The following is a 21,164-nucleotide window of genomic DNA, read 5'->3' on the forward strand; positions in this document are numbered from 1 at the left end:
AGTACGCAACGCTATCCAGTGACCTTTTAGTGAACTGGAATAAGTTTAAGAAGGGCATGCTGTAAACTAAGAAAGACCTACAGTCCCAACAAACCACGTGCTTTGTGTGAATCAACTGAAAACCAAAGAGGAAGGGAGATGGATAACAAATTGAAAATGATATAGGATCTGATTTTACCAGCCATACAAATCTGACCTGATCTCCAGGCTCATGTGAGGCTGAGATGAAAGGGCATAGGGTAATAATAATAATAATAATAATAATAATAATAATAATAATAATAATTTATTATTTGTACCCCGCCACTCTGGGCGGATTCCAACAAAGATGAAAAATACACTAAAATGTCACATATTAAAAACTTCCCTGAACAGGGCTGCCTTCAGATGTCTTCTGAATGTCAGGTAGTTGTTTATTGCTTTGACATCTGATGGGAGGGCATTCCACAGGGCGGGAGGGTTGTCGTATCCCCCTCCCTGAGCGGCCTTGCAAGGCTCAGATTGGGGAAAGTTGTGGAAGAAGGATGCAGCAACCATGAAGAATTCCTATAAGGTGGTTGCCTGACCTCTGCTTCAAGACCCTCAACAAGGGAAAGAGAGCCACCCGCCCACCGTAGGAACTTCTCTTACTCTCCACTTTCTAACTTCTCTTACTCTCAAGATGTTCAGCTGAAGCTGGCCTCCCTGAAGCTTATATCCATGAGATCAAGAGAAAGAAGAGCAACAGCCAGTCTAAACATAAACAGAATCATATGATTCAGCAGGTTCCCCGACACCTAGAACAAAGCCGCAACAAGACAGAACTGGCTTAAAAGGTTTTATTTCTTTAAATTTCACAATGAAGAACTTGTTCCGATCACATCCATCAAGTGTGGGTGGGTAAAACACCCACAGGCTGATAGAAAATCTCTTGTCTGTTGCTAAAGGCCAAAGCATCCGAGATCAACGCCATCACCCACGATGGCATGAAGTCAATAGTGTCTTCCCATAAACAGAAGTCATGGGTGTCCAACCTGAGAGGGGCCTGCCACCCTCAACACCAACTGCTCAGGGTTCAACAGGTGGCCCCTGCCAAGGCCTGAGAGCACCAAACCAAGCAGCCCCTCCAAGCCAGTTGACAATAGGAAGTGATTAGTGAAGAGAGCTCCAACCAACTTGAACCAGGGCGCTGAGCATGTTTAGCCTGCACTAAATGCCAAATAAGGTAACCAGACAAAATGAACACCAAGCCCCTCATAAGCCAATCAATTGACAAGCAGTGTGAAGTAGTTGGTTCTGATTAAACATCAGGAATAACTTTCTGAGAGTCTTCTTTTTCTTTGGCGATCACTCGTAGCCGAGAAAGATTGTCTTCCATAAACATGGTTTTAACAATGAGTCCGTAAGTGACTCTGGAGGCCAATTCTGGATCCACACATCCTTCCACAGTGGGGACATTCGTTTTGGGCGAGAGCTGATCACGGTGTGGATTTGCCAAGCATGCCTTCCTCCTAGCCCGTTTCTCCGTTGTGTCCTGAGTTCGAATGTCTTCAAAGCCCAAGACACCTATGGCAAAGGCTGTTCATCAAATGGAGCGCTCACAGGCCAGAGTTTTCCAGTTGTCAATGTTTATGCTGCATTTTTAAAGATTTGCCTTGAGACAGTCTTTAAACCTCTTTTGTTGACCACCAGCATTACGCTTTCCATTTTTAAGTTCAGAATAGAGTAGTGCCTTTCTTAGCGTTTCTTAAACAGAGCTCGGATGACCATCTGTCATGTATTGGGGTGCAAAGTCCTGGAGGTCCATCCCTTTGGCCCCCCAATCTCCAGGGCCAAGCATGCAGGGGTGAACGAAGGCATTGTGACACCCGGTGCAGCGCGTCACTATATAGTGTGCATGTGCGGCATCACTACATACGACGCATGCACCGTACGTAGCGACGCCGCACATGCACTGTACATAGCAGTTTTCCACCAGTGCCGCTTCAGTGCCGTACGGACGGTGCCGGAATCCTCTGCTTGTGGCTGCAGCCGCAAATGGAGGATCCTCCACATGCGGCTGTGGCGGTGCGATGGCTGCTCGCGCCACGGCGGCGGGGTGCCTTCTTGTCACCCCTGCAGACATGGAGCTGGGAGCACACCACCCACCTGCCCCCATTGCAATGGCACTGCAAGCATGGAGCCGAGTGTGGCTTCAGTGGCTGGCTTCTCCTCTTGAAAGGAAATGAGGGGGGAAGCAGAAGCAGGAGGAGGAGCCATCAGCCATTGAAGCCACGCTGTGGCCGCATTCTTGGCTCCTCCAATGTCCTGACACAATGTTGAGATGTCACACGATGTCCTGATGCAACGTTGAGACGTCACATGCATGACGTCAGCCCCCCAATTTCTCTCACAAGTTGGAGCCTCTGTCAGATATGATCTAGTTGAGATTCCTGAATTGCAGGTGATCCCTCCCAGCTCTTCAGTTCTACGCACTGAAAACTTCCTACTCAACCCTGGAGTACTGTGTCCAGTTCTGGGCACCACAGTTCAAGAAGGACACTGACAAACTGGAACGTGTCCAGAGGAGGGCAACCAAAATGGTCAAAGGCCTGGAAATGATGCCTTATGAGGAACGGCTAAGGGAGCTGGGCATGTTTAGCCTGGAGAAGAGGAGGTTAAGGGGTGATATGATAGCCATGTTCAAATATATAAAAGGATGTCACCTAGAGGAGGGAGAAAGGTTGTTTTCTGCTGCTCCAGAGAAGCGGACACGGAGCAATGGATCCAAACTACAAGAAGGAAGATTCCACCTAAACATTAGGAAGAACTTCCTGACAGTAAGAGCTGTTCGACAGTGGAATTTGCTGCCAAGGAGTGGGGTGGAGTCTCCTTCTTTGGAGGTCTTTAAGCAGAGGCTTGACAACCATATGTCAGGAGTGCTCTGATGGTGTTTCCTGCTTGGCAGGGGGTTGGACTCGATGGCCCTTGTGGTCTCTTCCAACTCTATGATTCTATGATTCTAACCCCAAGTGTCCACTGGCAAAACTGACACTGCTTGAAGGGTGTGAGGGCAGGATGGTGTTCAGAAGAAGAAGGAAGTGTTTGGGGAAAGGGCACCATTCATAGGTAACCACTTCCTCAGTGATCGAGTGGTGAGAGAACTCTGTTGTGATCAAATCCCTTTGTCTTGCAAAATGGAATTACTTTACCTAAATTCCCCAATCCCATTGCTTTGAGGGAAGGATGATGCAATATATAAAAAAGCTTATTGCTCTTTTGCAAGATCTGTTTCTGAGGTACAGTAACATCATTGAGAGTTTTTGTGGAGCAGTTGGAGCAAATGTTTCCTGTGCTTACATCTAACCCAGTCCGTCCCTTTACCTATCCTCTTCTTTCAAATACTACAGTACTTTATCATTTATTTCTTGTGATACAATCTTTATGCTATTTTAAGTCTGCTGTTGCTTGTTTGTTCTTCTTAAAGTCAGTGCCCCCTCCCTTCCCCTTAGGATAGTCTTGACTGGAGCACTTTTCTTTAAATTCAGTGCGGTCTGTTTTATTTACTATGTCTCGCGTGATTTTATTCAGTTCTTAGATGGAAGAGCACTATGAATCTGTGTGGTTCCCTAGCCATGCCTTCTCCCTCCCAATATACCTGGGACCCTTCCTTTTTATTGCACATTCATGATTATTTGTGCTCATGATCGTATCAGGGTAGTTATACATGACCCTCCTTTTTCAAATCTGTTTGTGCCTGGAAAAGGTTTGAGGTGGACATACTACTTCATTACCAGTTGGTGTGTGCCCTATAGTTTTCTGGTGGAATCCTGTAGCTTTCCATCCTACAAATGTCTGTTGGGGTCAGGGTTGTTCCACTTTTGCTGGGATGTAGCACAAGAGTGCACCTCCAGTTGAAGAAGCATTGCAGGGCATTAAGTAGAATGGATCCAGTATAAATCCACCACTAATGCACTATTATTGCATCAATAATGTGTTGCAGAATATACCAGCAAAATCTCACCAGTCTGGATGAACCTTCTGACTAGAGGAAAGAATATGCCTTTACAATTTGTTACCTACTGGGCTAAAGCGAGTTAATGCAGACCCCAACCAGAGTCTTATATGCCTTCTGTTTCTACACCACTTCCTTGAACCAGAAAAATGGAACAGGCCAAGATGCATAATTTGGGACGTAGAATGTAAAGTTATCTCCTGCTGGGACTACTGAAATGCACTCTATGTGTGGCTACCTTTGGAGGTGACCCAGAAAGTGCAATTAATCCAGAATGCAGCAGCTAGACTGGTGACTGGGAGTGGCTGCCGGGACCATATAACACTGGTCCTGAGAGATCTGCATTGGCTCCCAGGACGTTTCCGAGCACAATTCAAGCTGTTGGTGCTGACCTTTAAAGCCCTAAATGGCCTCGGTCCTGTATACCTGAAGGAGCGTCTCCACCCCCGTCGTTTAGCCCGGACACTGAGATCCAGCGCCGAGGGCCTTCTGGTGCTTCCCTCATTGCGAGAAGTGAGGTTACAGTGAACCAGACAGAGGGCCTTCTTGGTAGTGGTGCCCGCCCTGTGGAACACCCTCCCATCAGATGTGAAGGAAGTAAGCAGCTATGTTATCTTTAAAATATATCTGAAGTCAGCCCTGTTTAGAGAAGTTTTTAATATCTAATGCTGTATTGTTTTTAACACTCGATTGGGAGCTGCCCAGAGTGGCTGGGGAAACTCAGCCAGATGGGCGGGGTATAAATAAATTATGATTATGATTATGATTATTATTAAGCCTTCCATAGACTCAACCTATCATATATTCTTGAAATACAGAGCTTGATGATGGGTTGGTGCTGTCAAAGGAATCCACACCTCCTCCTCTAGTTCTGGATTGCTTGCACTGAGTGGGGATTGGACTGGATGCTCTGCAAGCGCGCACACCCACCCACCACATTCTGTGAGTCTATGGTCCATTCTCAATGCAGTGTTAGATATGTGTTTTGCTTATTATTTCATTATCTGGCATGCTGATATCCTACCTTAAAAGGGAAATGGGTGGTGCTGTGGTCTAAACCACTGAGCCTCTTGGGTTTGCCGATCAGAAGGTCAGCAGTTCGAATCTGCATGACAGGGTGAGATCCTGTTGCTTCTGCCAACCTAGCAGTTCGAAAGCATGCTAGTGCAAGTAGATAAATAGGTACCACTGGGGCGGGAAGGTAAACAGCGTTTCCATGCGCTCTGGTTTCCGCCACAGTGTTCCATTGTACCAGAAGCGTTTTAGTCATGCTGGTCACATGGCCCAGAAAGCTGTCTGTAGACAAACGCCTCCTCTCTTGGCCTGAAGTGAGATGAGCGCTGCAACCCCATAGTCACCTTTAACTTTTACCCCAACTTACAGCCCCAAGAGACTTTCAAAGTGGCTTACAAAATATTCTCACAATAGCAATCACATTCACAAGTGTTATCAGGAACAGAAATAATTGTGGTGTCAAGATCATTCAGGAGTTGTTTTCTACCTCCATTCTTGTTCTTCCGTAGAGTTTCTCTTTAGTCTCCATCTGCCAGGCAGAAGAGCCCACTGATGCCCTTTGAGCCAAGGAAATGGGGTTAGGCAGCCCATGATGGAGATTAATCTTCCATTGCTTGTTGTTGCCAAGAAATAATTCTCACTGAAATCTTATCAGGTAAGGGAGTGGGACTGTCGAAGGTGGATCTGGCTCACTGAAACCACTACGCTAGCTTATTGGAAGGTGGGTCGCTATTGTTTACAGGGAGGGAGAGGTGCAAAGTTCCCGGGTTATCGACACATTGCATATGCACTAGTGAAGTTAATCTACCATTCCTGCTAATTCATTTGCACCTTGCTGACTTCCCCATCTCCCTCCAGCTAAGCAACAGCAACCCACCAGCTTGGAAGCTAGGATAGTGGCTGCACCTCATCCAGCAAGCCTCTTCTGCTTTGAGGACCTATGGGGCAAGGAAACAGCGCTGAACAGGTGGAACTTGTTCAGCCTGTGATGACTACTCAGACTAACTGTATGAAGCAATGGCCCAATGAACTCCACTTCCCACTTCACCCTGCCATGTTCTTCTTTATGACTTTCAAGAGTTTATACAGCAGGAAAGGATAGAGCACCAAGGCTGGTGAGCCAACATGAGCTCGTGAGCTACCTGAAAAGGGAGGCGAAAGGCAATGTTAATTCCTCCAGGAGCCACAAAGTAGATAAACGTTCCATATATGGATTCCAATTATGTTCTTGCCTGGAGGTGCTCAATAGGGGTGGGATGTAATGAACCTAAATTCCTTCCGTATATCCCCAAAATATCCTGTCCTGCTCTGGCAAGCAAGACGGTAGCAGCGACACATAGATTTTAAGCAGTTTAACCCCTCACGGCACTTGTTAAGCTCCTCATGTGCCACTGAGGATTAACTTATTATTTTTACCCCAGGAGATAATTTTGAGATTTTTTTTGGGGGGGGGGGGGAGGATTGAAATCTGATGAACACCACATGGCAGTACAGGATTGTGGTGAGAGAGCAAACCTCACCTCTCACCAGAGGAATTATGTTGCTAGGATGAGGCCTAATGGAAGCGCTCAAATGCAAGTTCTTCCTTATCAAGAATATAGCATCTTCATTGCATGGTGTAAGAACTGCTCTGGAAGCTCTGCTCATGTCATTTTGGCACTCAAGATAACCCTATAATTAATTGGTAGTTGCTATAGCCATGAGCCCATATACGTTTAGGCTTGGAATATTCCAAAAAGTAATAACCAGGACACCTCGGACATCAATTCTGCCTTTGAAATGCTTTACAGATAGGTGGACTATCTGCAATGTTTGTGTGTGTCACCTGCACCCTTTGGGGAGGTGGCTGATGTGGACTGCCTGATGTCGACAGTGTGCACTTTTGCTTGGGTGCAAACAAGCCATCTTGTTGCATAATCCATCCCCTGTATTATTATTATTGGTGTTGTTGTTGTTATTATTAATGCAAAGGCTAGGAGAACTGGCAAGTTGCTTTGCTGTAAGCCTACCCCTACATGGAGGCAGTGAAAGGTTTACTTTCTTGGGCTCCATGATCACTGCAGATGGTGACAACAGCCACAAAATTAAAAGACGCCTGCTTCTTGGGAGAAAAGCAATGACAAACCTAGACAGCATCTTAAAAAGCAGAGACATCACCTTGCCAACAAAGGTCTGCATAGTTAAAGCTATGGTTTTCCCAGTAGTGATGTATGGAAGTGAGAGCTTGACCATAAAGAAGGCTGATCGCCAAAGAATTGATGCTTTTGAATTATGGTGCTGAAGGAGACTCTTGAGAATCCCATGGACTGCACGAAGATCAAGCCTATCCATTCTGAAGGAAATCAGCCCTGAGTGCTCACTGGAAGGACAGATCGTGAAGCTGAGGCTCCAATACTTTGGCCACCTCATGAGAAGAGAAGACTCCCTGGAAAAGACCCTGATGTTGGGAAAGATGGAGGGCACAAGGAGAAGGGGATGACAGAGGATGAGATGGTTGGATAGTGTTCTCGAAGCTACCAACATGAGTTTGACCAAACTGCGGGAGGCAGTGGAAGACAGGAGTGCCTGGCGTGCTCTGGTCCATGGGGTCACGAAGAGTCGGACACGTCTAAATGACTAAACAACAACAACAACAGCAAAGCCTACACCTTTCTGCAATAAAGCATTAGAACGGGCCATTCAGGTGTCTCTGGAATCCGTCCTTGGCACTCCTGTGTCTTACGAACCCCTACGACCTCTCCTCCAGCTCCGGGGCTGTGGTTTGCAATGAGGTCCTTCCCAATCACTTTTCAGGAGAGATGCAACGGATTGATATGAAACCCTTCTGCCTGAAAAGCAAGTGCTCTTCCACTGAGCTCTGGCCTCCCCATCTGCCACAGTGGACAGCGAGAAAAGCTACGTGGAGCTGGTGCCAGTATTGATTGACCCCAACTCCTGTGATAACAGCCAGCCCCCATAAAGACATACATAATAATTCCACGTGTTTCCTGATCATCACTACAGCAGCAGCTAGTTCATTTAATGTGTGTCTTCAGGGGCCATCTTGACGTCTGTTTGCTTGTTCGTCACATCCCAACACAACAGCCAAGCATATATTTGCTGCAAATTAAACGTGGATGAATTTATTCAGGTCTGGAGGAAGCTGGGTGGGGAGAGAGCTCATTCAAGCACACATTGAGGTGTCCATTGAATGTTCTCCCAGCCATGTAGGCTCCTTATCCATGTGGCTGGGGGCAGTGCATGAATAACCCTAACATTTACCGGGTCCTAGTATGAGGAGGAGCCTTCACCTTCAGCCACACTCACATGGTTATTTAAATAAGGAATAGGAAACCTCTGGTCTATGGGACAATGTGGCCCCCAGACCTCTCAGCCTGGCCCCAGGACACACTCATTTTTTACTCTTCAGTGTGCCCTCATCCAGCGCTTTTGCCTAGCTGGAATATGCCCTTAAACTGTGATGTTGCCTCCTGCTTGACTAGATGTTTTGGGGTTTTGAAGCTGGGATTTATGGCTTCTGCAGTGATGCCAAATCCAGGGACCCCTGGGAATCCAGGCACCCACAATTTTTGTTGTTGCGGGTACCCGCTGCTGCCCCTGCCACTGCTGTGTGCCACCGGCCACTGCCACCTTACCTTTGCCACTCTGGTGGAGCTCACAGGCTCTGAAACAGTCACCGCCATAGGGTCTCTGTGCGGTGGAGGCGCAGTCCCTGGCCCAGTTGCCACAGCACTGGAGTACGTGCCCCACACCGTGACACCATGACGTCACATCCCCTCCAACATTTCTCCAATGAGAAAAGGGGCGTCCCATTCCATCATGATAATTTTACTACTTATGTCCCGCACATCTTACTGGGTTGCCCCAGCGACTCTGGGAAGCTTCCAATATAAATAAAAACACAATAACACATTAAACATTTAAATAAAAAAACACTTCCCCATACAGGATTGCCTTCAGACAGGTCAAATAACTCAATACGCTCCAACATTTCTCCAATGAAAATAGGGACATCCTAAGGAAAAGTGCTGGGACGTGGGTGGCGCTGTGGGTTAAACCACAGAGCCTAGGACTTGCTGATCAGAAGGGCGGTGGTTTGAATCCCCGTGACAGGGTGAGCTCCCATTGCTCAGTCCCTGCTCCTGCCAACCTAGCAGTCCGAAAGCACGTCAAAGTGCAAGTAGATAAATAGGTACCACTCTGGTGGGAAGGTAAACGGCGTTTCCGTGCACTGCTCTGGTTCGCCAGAAGTGGCTCAGTCATGCTGGCCACATGACCTGGAAGCTGTACACCGGCTCCCTTGGCCAGTAAAGCGATATGAGCGCCGCAACCCCAGAGTTGGCCACAACTGGACCTAATGGTCAGGGGTCCCTTTACTCTTTACCTTTTAAGGAAAAGTGGGACATCTCAGGATCAAATCAGAAACTGGGACAGCTTCTCTATATCAGGAATGTCTCTTGGAGGGTCTGACGTTGTGGTGCAAAATATGTGTGCTGGGCATCATAGGGTATGGCCCAAGTCAGTGCCACTGGGCTTCTACATGCCTAGCATGTAAACTCCTGTAGTGAGATAAGAGAAGTGCTGCTTTCCCTACTTTTACTTCTGGTCCCACCCACTTCGGACACAAGGCCTCTGGAAAGTTGCTTGCAGTGGAATGTGGCCCCTGCCTGAAGTTAAACAAAAATGTTTCCTACCCCTGGTTTAAGTTTCCTCCCCAACTGTACATAATCTGCTCCCAAGCAGCTCTCGCATGGTCGGGAAGCAATTGAAAAGCCATTTGGATTCTCTCTTGCTTCTTTAAAGCTTGTTTATAAAGGCAGGGAACATTGCCGTGTGTTAATCATAGTCTACATGCGCTAATGTGGATTGTAAAATCACTCTTTGCCAAGGGTGAAGTGACTTGAGAGAAAAGATGTGACAAGGAAGCAATTTATTCACTCATTGAAATTGCTTACTTTAAGCTGGGGATTGTTGGTGTCAGGCCTGGAATCTGTTTCACAAAATAATGGCAGACCCTGGAGCCCGAGTCTCCTCTATCTGGCGTTTGTTCCATAATCATACATATATTATTTATTTTCACACAGAGACGAGTGGAAGAAGATAGGGATTCTGAGCAGAGCACTCTTTCAAGACTACTGAACAGAGCTGTGCCACTTCTTCTCAGACTTAAATATGAATTTCTTCAGAGCAATGGCCCATCTCAAACCCACCAACATTTCTCTGATGAAAACAGGGACGTCCTATTCCATAACAATAATAATAAAACAATATTTTATCCCCTATCCATCTGACTGGGTTGCCTCAGCCGCTCTGGGTGGCCGCCAACATATATAAAAATATAAGAAAACGTCAAACCTTTTTTAAAAAACAAAACACTTCCCTATACAGGGCTGCATCCAGATGGCTCAAGGGTTGGAAAACTCCATACCCTCCAACATTTCTCTGATGAAAATACAGACATCTTACCATACCTGGCAGCATTTCCCCAATAAAAATAGGGATATCCTAAGAAAAAGCCTGGATCAAATCAGAAACCAGGTTGGCTTCTGTGAATCGAGGACTGTTCCTGGAAAATAGGGATGCCTGGGGCAAATGCCATCTAGTCCAAATTCCTGTTCTCACAGTGGCCAAGTAGACACCTGTGGGAAACCCACAAGCAAAACACTTGCACAAGAGCCCTCTCCCCAGCGGCGGAGCATGTCATCATCATCATCATCATCATCATCATCATCATCATCATATGCCCCTGAAGCTGTCCCAGAAACTCCAGCGGGTACAGAATGCTGCAGCGAGGCTCCTCACGGGGTCTCTGCCATGGGAGCATATTCACCCAGTGCTTTTCAAGCTGCACTGGCTCCCGGTGGAGTACAGGGTCAGATTTAAGGTGATGCTTTTGACCTTTAAAGCCTTTCACAGCCTAGGACCCTCGTACCTACAGGATCGCCTCTCCTGGTATGCCCCACGGAGAGCCTCAAGGTCCATAAATAACAACACCCTCGTGGTCCCAGGCCCTAAGGAAGTTAGATTGGCTTCAACCAGAGCCAGGGCCTTTTCAACTCTGGCTCCGGCCTGGTGCAACGCTCTGCCTCATGAAACCAGGGCCCTGCAGGATCTGATTTCTTTCCGCAGGGCCTGTAAGACAGAGTTGTTCCGCCTGGCCTTTGGCTTGGAGCCAATTTGATTCCCTCCCTCCCTCTCTTTCTTTTTTCTTTTCCTTCTCCTCCTGCGATGAGGCTACATTTTAATATTTTAATGTTCCATTATTTTAATGTTGTGTTTTACTTTTATTTTTAAGTTGTAATCATTCATCTTGTTTTTATTATTGCTTGTAAGCTGCTCTGAGCCCGGCCTTGGCTGGGGAGGGCGGGGTATAAATAAAAAATTATTATTGTTGTTATTATTATTATTATTATTATTATTATTATTATTATTTTTGTATGCCGCCTTTCCACAGTTAAAAAAAATGCTCAGGGCAGCTTACAGCATAACAAGATTTACATAATTACAAAAGTCATAAGTAATAAATAAACCACCTCAAAAATACACAACCAAATGGGAAACAATTTCTGTTAAGTTATGGGTGAACATATCAGATGACACAGCGATTCTTCAAACAGCTCCTGTTTATTCACAGGCCAGAACAGAACTGAACTGAAAGGTTCAGCCAGCCTGCTTATATAGAGCTCCACTACAACACAACAGTAACAACTTTCTGTAACTACCCAATCACTGAACGTCACTTTCAATTCCTTATTTGCATATGTGGACCTGAGTGAAAACGATTTACAGTATCCCCCTGCTGGCCCAGGGTGAGAACTTCGGTACATAACAATTTCCACATAAATCAAAATCTAAAACTAGGAATACAGCATTAATGTCACAGTTTACAATGACATAGGTAAAAAAATAACAGCAATTTTAAAAAAAACAAACAAAAAAAAACGGAGCCCTCTCTGCACAGCAGCAGCAGCGGCAGCAGACCTTTATAGAGCCCATCAGGCCCTGCCCTAGGCCAGGTGTTGAGTGGCAGGACTGGGGCCCTCAGGCGCTGAGCAGGGGAGTCCTGCCCGCACTGCCCAGGGCAGTCGTGGTCCCGAGGGGGCAGGGCACAGAGGGTGTGGGATAGCCGCAGTGTGCGCCCTACAGCCAGGGGTGGAGCGACCTGCCCATGGTGGACATTCGGTGTGCCACCCGCCCACAACTCCCAAGCCTCCCCCTGCTGTCAAAACGAAGGGGGAACAGGGGGAATGCCGCCAGCAAAGCGGTGCAGCTCTTCCCCTTACCCCGAGGCTTGGGAGTTGCAGTTGGGCTGCTTGCCAAATGTCACCGCCCCTTAGCGAAGACACTTGGGGTGGTCCGCCCCGCCCCCCACCCCCCTTCCTCCTCCGCTGCCTCTCACCTCCCATGGTTTCCAGCAGCTAGTGTTCAGAAGCATTACTGTTTGACTGTAGAGGCAGAGCAAAGGCATAATTGTAACCATTGATAGCCCTCTCCTCCATGAATTTGTCTAATTCATGGAGGTGCAGGTTAATTCTGTGTCCAGGGCAGCTGTCTGCCAGCTCCATCTGGTATGCAGGCTGAGACCCTACCTGCCCATGGACTGTCTCGACAGAGTGGTGCATGCTCTAGTTATCTCCTGCTTGGACTACTGCAATGCACTCTACGTGGGGCTACCTTTGAAGGTGACTCGGAAACTGCAATTAATCCAGAATGCGGCAGATAGACTGGTGACTGGGACTGGTCACCGGGACCACATAACACTGGTCCTGAAAGATCTGCATTGGCTCCCAGTACATTTCCGAGCACAATTCAAAGTGTTGGTGCTGACCTTGAAAGCCCTAAACGGACTTGGCCCAGTATACCTGAAGGAGCGTCTTCACCCCCATCGTTCTGCCCGGACACTGAGATCCAGCGCCAAGGGCCTTCTGGCAGTTCCCTTGCTGCGAGAATTGAGGTTACAGGGAACCAGACAGAGGGCCTTCTTGGTAGTGGTGCCTGCCCTGTGGAACGCCCTCCCAGCATATGTCAAGGCAATAAACAACTATTTTACTTTTAAAAGACAACAGAAGGCGGCCCAGATGGGCGGGGTATAAATAATAAATTATTATTATTATATATTATATAATCGCCTCTTCGATCCAAGTTGGCAGCAATCTCTACCTCCTGTGGGAGTGAGTTCATAATTTACCCAAGTCTGTGTTGGTTTGGTTGAAAATATTTTTTGGGTTGTGGTAGAAATTCTCCCCCAAAAGCACTTTATTTGTTTGAATATTTACCTTTTTTAAAATAAAATAAAATAAAATAAAAAACCCTGTTTATTCAATCTCATAATTCCTTCTCCCCTATCTTCAGGATCTGCTGATGGTCTTGCACAGCATGTATCCCTGGTAGATTATTCTTTCCCCTTCTTGGATCAATCATGTGAGTGGTAGCAACCAATCAGAGATCATGTTGTCATAGGATGATGTCACACATGCTATGTAGCCGATTGGATTGGATTGTTCGACTATATCATCAAGGGCAAACGAGGTCAGATGGGGGGGGCAATTGTATAGTCAGGTAGATTTTACAGCCTATTTTCTTTGTGATTCCTATAGACAGATTTGAGGCATACCATCAAAATACTATATGACATGTTGGATGCTCGATAACTAGGGAAGTCCACTAACCCCAATCCAGTGTTTCAGAAAAGAGAATCTCATTCAGCTTGGGAATTGAACCCGAATCCTAATTTGGAAAAGCAAAGCTTTGAACCAGTCCCATTCACTATAATGGAGAAACAAAGAAACACAAAGTCTATAATTTCTTTTGACAGAAGTGGATGTAGGTTGCAGGTGTAACATCCATTCTGGAGTGGATGATACTTGCCAGATTGCAGGCAGATAAGTCTAGAGTTTTGTGTGCTGGTCACCATTGAAAACTATCCCCCCCCCCCACAGGGAAACAATGTATATAATGGGGGGGGGAGAGAAGTGGATGAAAATTTGCAGGCATGGTAGCTTTCTCAGCAGATGAACCCTGATAAATTTTGGAAGAATAGTTATTGTTTTGTTTTCTAGAACATGCAGTAGTACCTCGGGTTACAGACGCTTCAGGTGACATACGCTTCAGGTTACAGACTCTGCTAACCCAGAAATAGTACCTCGGGTTAAGAACTTTGCTTCAGGATGAGAACAGAAATCGTGCTCTGGCGGTGCAGTGGCAGCAGGAGGCCCCATTAGCTAAAGTGGTGCTTCAGGTTAAGAACAGTTTCAGGTTAAGAACGGACCTCCAGAATGAATTAAGTACTTAACCAAGGTACCACTCTACTCGGAGTCGAGAGTGGATTTCATGCTCTTTATTCAGCTCATAGTGGTGAGGAGGAATGGAAGTTCCACCAGAATGTTTGCTTTATATACATTATTTACACAATGGGCCCCACGTGATTGGCTAATTCTGGGATTCTCCTGTAGGCCAATCAGGTTGCGGATTCACTTCCACCTAGATCTGGATTAGGTGACTCCTGTTGACCAATCAGACTGCTGCAATCTGCGTCCTATTGTTCTAGGACCAATCAGACTGCTGCATTCTGAATCCTATTGTTCTAGGACCAATCAGACTGCTGCATTTTGGATCCTATTCAACTCAGTACATAACAAACAGCAACCTTAAAAATTATGGGATTGCTTAAAAGGGGGGGGGGATTCCTTTTACCTTCCCTATTGTTTTGTTGGCAAGCTGCATGAAAACAACACACAAAGGAGAAGAATCAGCCCCTGATAGGAGTTTGCTCCTTTACATTGTTAAACCTGTTCCCTGACCCGGAGCCTCCTTATTTTTCCCTCCTGTCTGCAACAGATCGGGCTGCTGATGTATTTGCACATTCAAAGCCCTATCTTACTATTATTATAGCTGGCTTTGTTTGTGTTCTTTTTAAAGCAGAAAAACACACACACAAACATTTCATATTCTCAGCACAACTTTAATTAAAACTGCAGTCAAGGCTACCAAATTTTATTCACCGATAAAGAGGGTGAAGATAACTTTCCCCCTCAACTTACACAGAAACAACCTCATATTTAGGCATTTTGCTACCTGGTACCTGCCAGGTATGTAGTTGTTAAAGGCAGATAGATGCCTTCCTTTGTTCATTCTAGAATACAAACTTTGCAAATGCATTTCACAGTGAAACAGGAGGCATCTGCTCAGATAATGCACTGGAGATATCCACATAAATGAGGATAAATTATGTTTATTGGGGCAAAGCACTGCATCTTCAAAAGCTTTTCCCACCCTTTCAGGGTAAATGAGGGTGGGGGTTCTGAAGCATTTCCTCAATATTGTGATTATCTCCCCCCTCACAAAAATATATCCTCCCACTCTAGTTGTGATTATAATTTACTTTAAACTGTTTTCAAAGTTGTATTTTACATGGTTGTGACCCGCCCTGGGACTTTGTGTGAAGGGCAGGTAATAAACATAAAATTACTCAAAAATATATAATTGTATAGTAAAGATGGAACTTGTGATAGTAAAGAATTTTGAGCTTAAACATAACAGATCAATGTACCGTTTATGGTAAAATCTAATTGTGGCTGCTTTTACAGTTAATCCCTGTGACAGGAAGCCTGTGCTAATTTTGACTAGCTAAATCCAGATACCTGAATTAGTTCTGTTTTCTGTCTATTTATTATGACATTTATATCCTACTTTCCCTGCAAGCACTTATAGGTGACTCCTCATTTTATCCTCATTACTTAGACTTCCCAGGTACGTAGGTTAATCTAAGTGATCATTAATGGCCCAAGTGAAGCTTCATGGCTGAGTGGGAATTTGAAACGAAGCCTCTCAACCCATATTCTGACACTCTAACTAGTGCCTCATACTTCACAGGCAAACCATGTGTTGCTAAGACTGCCTCGTTCAGTTCCTTTTGCTCTAACCTTGGACATGTCATCTCCTGTTTAAACAAGCTTGCAGGTAACTACAGCTGAAGAAGCGGATGACCTAGTGTTAATGAAATTGCACATGTTGTTTGTGTGCGACCTGTGTTGGCCAAGTCCCAATCGAAGGCAACAGAGTGACAGTGTTATCAATTTACCATCATTACCCAACGGGAAAACAATTACATCTTTGCAATGTTCTGAGGAATGGCGAGGCACTAGATATCTGTATGTTTTGCTTCAATTTGACCTCTTTCTTGTACTCTGTCAAGTTCAAGATGTGTTCAGAGGCCAGCCAGAAGGTGAAAGGATATGACAGGTATTATTTTATTTTATTTTATTTTATTTTTGTTTGTTTGTTTGTTTGTTTACAAAAAAGTAGCTACAAATAGACTAATAACTTCTTCATGTGTTGTTGTTTTGTCGTTTAGTCATGTCTGACTCTTCGTGACCCCATGGACCAGAACACGCCAGGCACTTCTGTCTTCCACTGCCTCCCGCAGTTTGGTCAGACTCATGCTGGTAGCTTCGAAAACACTGTCCAACCATATTGTCCTCTGTCGTCCCCTTCTCCTAGTGCCCTCCATCTTTCCCAACATCAGGGTCTTTTCCAGGGAGTCTTCTCTTCTCATGAGGTGGCCAAAGTCTTGGAGCCTCAACTTCAGGATCTGTCCTTCCAGTGAGCACTCAGGGCTGGTTTCCTTCAGAATGGATAGGCTTGATCTTCTTGCAGTCCATGGGAGGTTCTGTTGGTGTGTTTGAGAGGATCTGTTACTGTTACTGTTAACTTAGGCCCTTAATGGGCCTAAGTTAGTCATGCCCATTAATTTCAATGGGTCTACTCTGAGTAGTGCTATCACTAGACACATTGCACAGGGTCATTGTCCCCAGATTGTTGCCCACTAGTGATTCTGCCTCCAGGGCTGAAAATAGTTTTTTCCCCCAACCCTCTTTTAGTGCTTTCCACTGTGCAATCTATTTCAGCACTGAGTGGCCTATAATCCTATATACATTCCAATAAAAATCAGGAAGAAAAAATTGGGAAATATTTAGTATGCTAAGTTTTCCATGTTGCTGAAGGAATATAAGCAAATTCTGTGTGAATCAACTACTCCACGTGGTGGAAAGACAAACAAGGAGGTGTTTGTGGAAACATCTAGATGAAAGAGCTCTGTGGCAAACAGAAGTTGCCTAGCTTTTCGTGGGATACTCCAAGGAGTTCTAAATGTTTTTTAACCTGTCTCTTTGAATTGGCTTCTAAGGTTCCTCTGTCTTTAATTTATGTTAACAGCTGCAGAGGTGAGGCCCTGAAGGTGTCCACAGAGACGAAAGTTTTAGCAAGAGCATGAAAGTAGTCATTATTTGCTCTGGAGAAAGCCAGTGTACAGGCTTTGCCCTGTTTATTAAGTTTTCCACCTATGTTCAATGGGGGGGGGGGGATAAAACATGCTCCATTTGAAGCTCATGTTTTAACAATATCCTGTTTGCATTATCTTAACCTCTAAAAGCGCTACGTTCCCTAAACAAAGTTTCATCAGTGGATCGCCATTCTAGAGACACTTAGCCAATCATGGCAGGTAGGAGAAATGGCCAATCAGAAGAGTAAGGATGGTAAAAATAGAATTTGACAGTTTAATGGGCAGGTAGACCTGGCTACAGAGGTAGCCAGGGGCGCTTAAGGAATTGTCAGGATAAACCTGTTTAATTTCCTCAAGTAGAGGATAAGGATGTAGAAAGGGTCTAGATCTGCCTTCTCAGGAAGGATGCAGTTTTAACAGAAACAGTTCCGTTTAAACAAGAAACAGCATTTGTTGCAGAAAAAAATTCAGCTTCTTTAATAGAAAAAACATAGAAAGTCCCTTGTTGAGTATTGGTTAATAATAGAAAATGCTGTTTTTTGTTTTCATCATGCCTCAGCATTAATTTATACCTAGTTCAGGGAATACGTCATCACGGTAACCCCCAATTTCAAGAATCCTTGCTGCGGGTTTAAGCAAGCCCCACGTGTTGGGAATCCTCAAATTCAAATTCTCAGTTGTTTTAGACAGGGAGTCACCAGGGTTAAATCACAGGCACAGTTCGTGTATGATTTTGACCAGTGTGAATTAAAATTAAAATGCAAATGGAATTGAATTTCTCCCTTTTTCCTAGAACCAAGGCAGGCCTAAGCACTGGGGACAAAGCAGCTGCCTAAGGATGCCACATACTGGTTAAAGATTTGTTGTTGTTGTTGTTGTTGTTGTTTAGTCGTGTCCGACTCTTTGTGACCCCATGGCATGGACCGGAGCACGCCAGGCACTCCTTTCTTCCACTGCCTCCCGCAACTTGGTCAAACTCATGTTGGTAGGAAATCAGCCCTGAGTGCTCACTGGAAGGACAGATCCTGAAGCTGAGACTCCAATACTTTGGCCACCTCATTAGAAGAGAAGACTCCCTGGAAAAGACCCTGATGTTGGGAAAGATGGAGAGCACAAGGAGAAGGGGACGACAGAGGACGAGATGATTGGATAGTGTTCTCGAAGCTACCAGCATGTGTTTGACCAAACTGCGGGAGGCAGTGGAAGACAGGAGTGCCTGGCGCGCTCTGGTCCATTGGGTCACGAAGAGTCGGACATGACTAAACGACTAAACAACAACAACATGAGCTTCTTCATAGCCCAAACACTTCTGAATGTGCAGCACTCCATATTGCAAAGACCACCGTGTGTTTTCCACATCGCCGCTTTTCAAATGAGAAAATTGCTTCCCCTTGGAAGGTGTTTCCTTCCTCTCCTCTCCTCCATGCATTGCTTCCTGACAGCATGTTTCTCTTATACCCAATTAGACTTTCTCTCGGGAAGGCTTGTCTATATTTACTCGATAATAAATGTCGTTTAACCCAGGCACACTTACGGTGTGACCTCCACACTAAGTGATTTACTAAACAAAACACTGGAGGCCTCTTTGGTGGTTAAGAATTATTCAGTCCAAAGATGTAGCTTGTGCACAGATAAATATTCAGTCAGGTCAGAGTCTGTTTACATCATGGCTCAGCCTTAAAACCCAACAGAGACGAGATGACCAAAAATCAATCTCTTCTAAAGGTTGTAAAAACCAGAAGCCTAGTAATTGTACACACCATTATTCAAGAAGTATTCCAAAGTATGTTTCTGCATAAATCTCCCATAAATCAGCATAAGATTAGGTGCCATCGCTATCTCCTGGGAGAAAGAAAAGGACATATTTTATGAAACGACAACATCTTCGCTTAGATTACAGAAACGCGGGGCTCTTTTGGAAGAGAAGGAAATTCTACAAGGTATTTGTTCGGTTTATATATTTATAAAATTCGCTCCCTACTTTTCATTATAAAGTAATCCCAAAGTGGGATTACAGCATTAATAGATCATAATCAAATCATGCAATAAATCAGTAAAGAGTGAAGCAGGCAAGAGCACATAGACGATTGAAATAGTTATTTACAAAGGACAGCAATTCAGTCAAGAGCCTGGGTGAATAAGGAGGTCTTCAGGTGGTGCTGAAGACTTGTAAGACTTGATGTCAACTGTATCTGAGGGTAGGAATTCATAAAACTGAGGGTGCACATTCTCTCCCGCTTTCTCTCTCTCTCTCGCTCTCTCGCTCCCTCTCTCTCTCTCTCTCTTGCTCACCATATTCCAAGAGCAAAAAAGGAAATTATGTGGTTTTCTATCCGCAGGAACTTCTACAGGGGAGGCCTGGCTGTATACTCTATTGTTTCACCCGATGATGTGTGATAATTGACTATCAGCAGCAGGGCCTTTAGGGTGGTGTCACCATCGATTTGTAACACTGTTCCTGGAGAACACTGCCTGTATCTCTCGCTCCTTGGGTTCTATTGCAGGTTATATGTGTAAGCCTTTCTTTTATAGATCATTTGTCATCTAGAAAGGAGGTCACCATGACTGAAAAAGCTAGAACTGTATTTTTTTATGTTGTGAACCACCCTGAGATCTAGGGATGAAGGATGGTATACAAATTTAATAAATAAATAAATAAATTACGGCAGTCTGTGCAGAACAATGGGCCAGTGCAAAAGAGCAGTGAACCAGGTCCTGTTTTTCAAACAAGACCAGATACGGTAATTCTGGATTCTAAACTCTGGAGAGAAATGGGGACGAGGAGAATTTATGATGCAACACTAGCATCCTTTGATGTCAGGCATTTTCCCTTTCCCTTTTATTTTTCTTTTATTTATTTTACAACTTGGTAGCAGCAAAAGAAATGTTGCTTAAGTATATGCATATTTTGTGTGTGTGCATTAAAGAAAGAATAAAATAATGAAAAAGAAGTGGAGAAACAGATGTTTATAAACCATCGAAATTTAAAGAAAATATCAAAGACATCTGTTAGGAAAACTATTCCTCAAGGTGTTTCCAATGAAACAAACAGTCAGACATCCTTTTGCATTTTATTACACTAATGCGTTATTTTTTTCATTTTTCAATGTCCTTGGCCTTTCCTCCTTCTCTTTATATGTGTTAACTTGTGGCTATGTTCCATCCCTCTACTTTGAGACGCAGTACATTTCTGAATATCAGTTCCTGAAAATTGCAGGACGGATGAGTTCTCATGTGCTCAGGTCTTGCTTGCAAACTTCTCATGGGCATTTAGTTGGCCACTGTAGGAACAAGGTGCTGGATTAGATGGGACACTGGACTTATGCAATGGCTTCTTTCTCCTTATGTTCTTAACCACATGGGTTGGCCCCAACACCCTTAATATGCAATCATCTAATGCAGTTGCACATCTCCCCCTTCCCCGCGTTATAACAGACTGCTATTTGGGTGTCCAGTTTTGTAAAAAACACTATCTGTAGCTCAAGTGAATCTCTCTGTGTGTGGCTTACATCATGTGGAGAATTGATCTGGCATCTCTAGATTACAGTCCTCACTACAGAAAGAGACGTACAATCCCCTTTCAAGCCTGTCACCTTTAATGATAATCATTCAAAGGCAAATACATTCCGTTTTATCCATGCTCAACTGCGGACTAAGAAAGCTGTGATTATCTTCAGAGAGAGAAAGAGAGAGAATCTCCATCTCTCCCTGTTGCTTCATAGCAGGGACACCCAATGTGGTACCCACCAGATGTTTTGGACTACAATTCCCATCAGCATGGCCAATGGTAAGAGCTGTAGTCCAAACTTTACGGAGGTACCACATAGGCTACTTTGCTTGATAGAAAAGTGGCTAATTATCCCGACAACTGACCTTGTACAGAATGTGGCAGCCAGA

Source organism: Podarcis tiliguerta (genome assembly GCF_965153285.1).
Source record: "Podarcis tiliguerta genome assembly, chromosome: 7".
In the NCBI taxonomy this organism is placed as follows: Eukaryota; Metazoa; Chordata; class Lepidosauria; order Squamata; family Lacertidae; genus Podarcis; species Podarcis tiliguerta.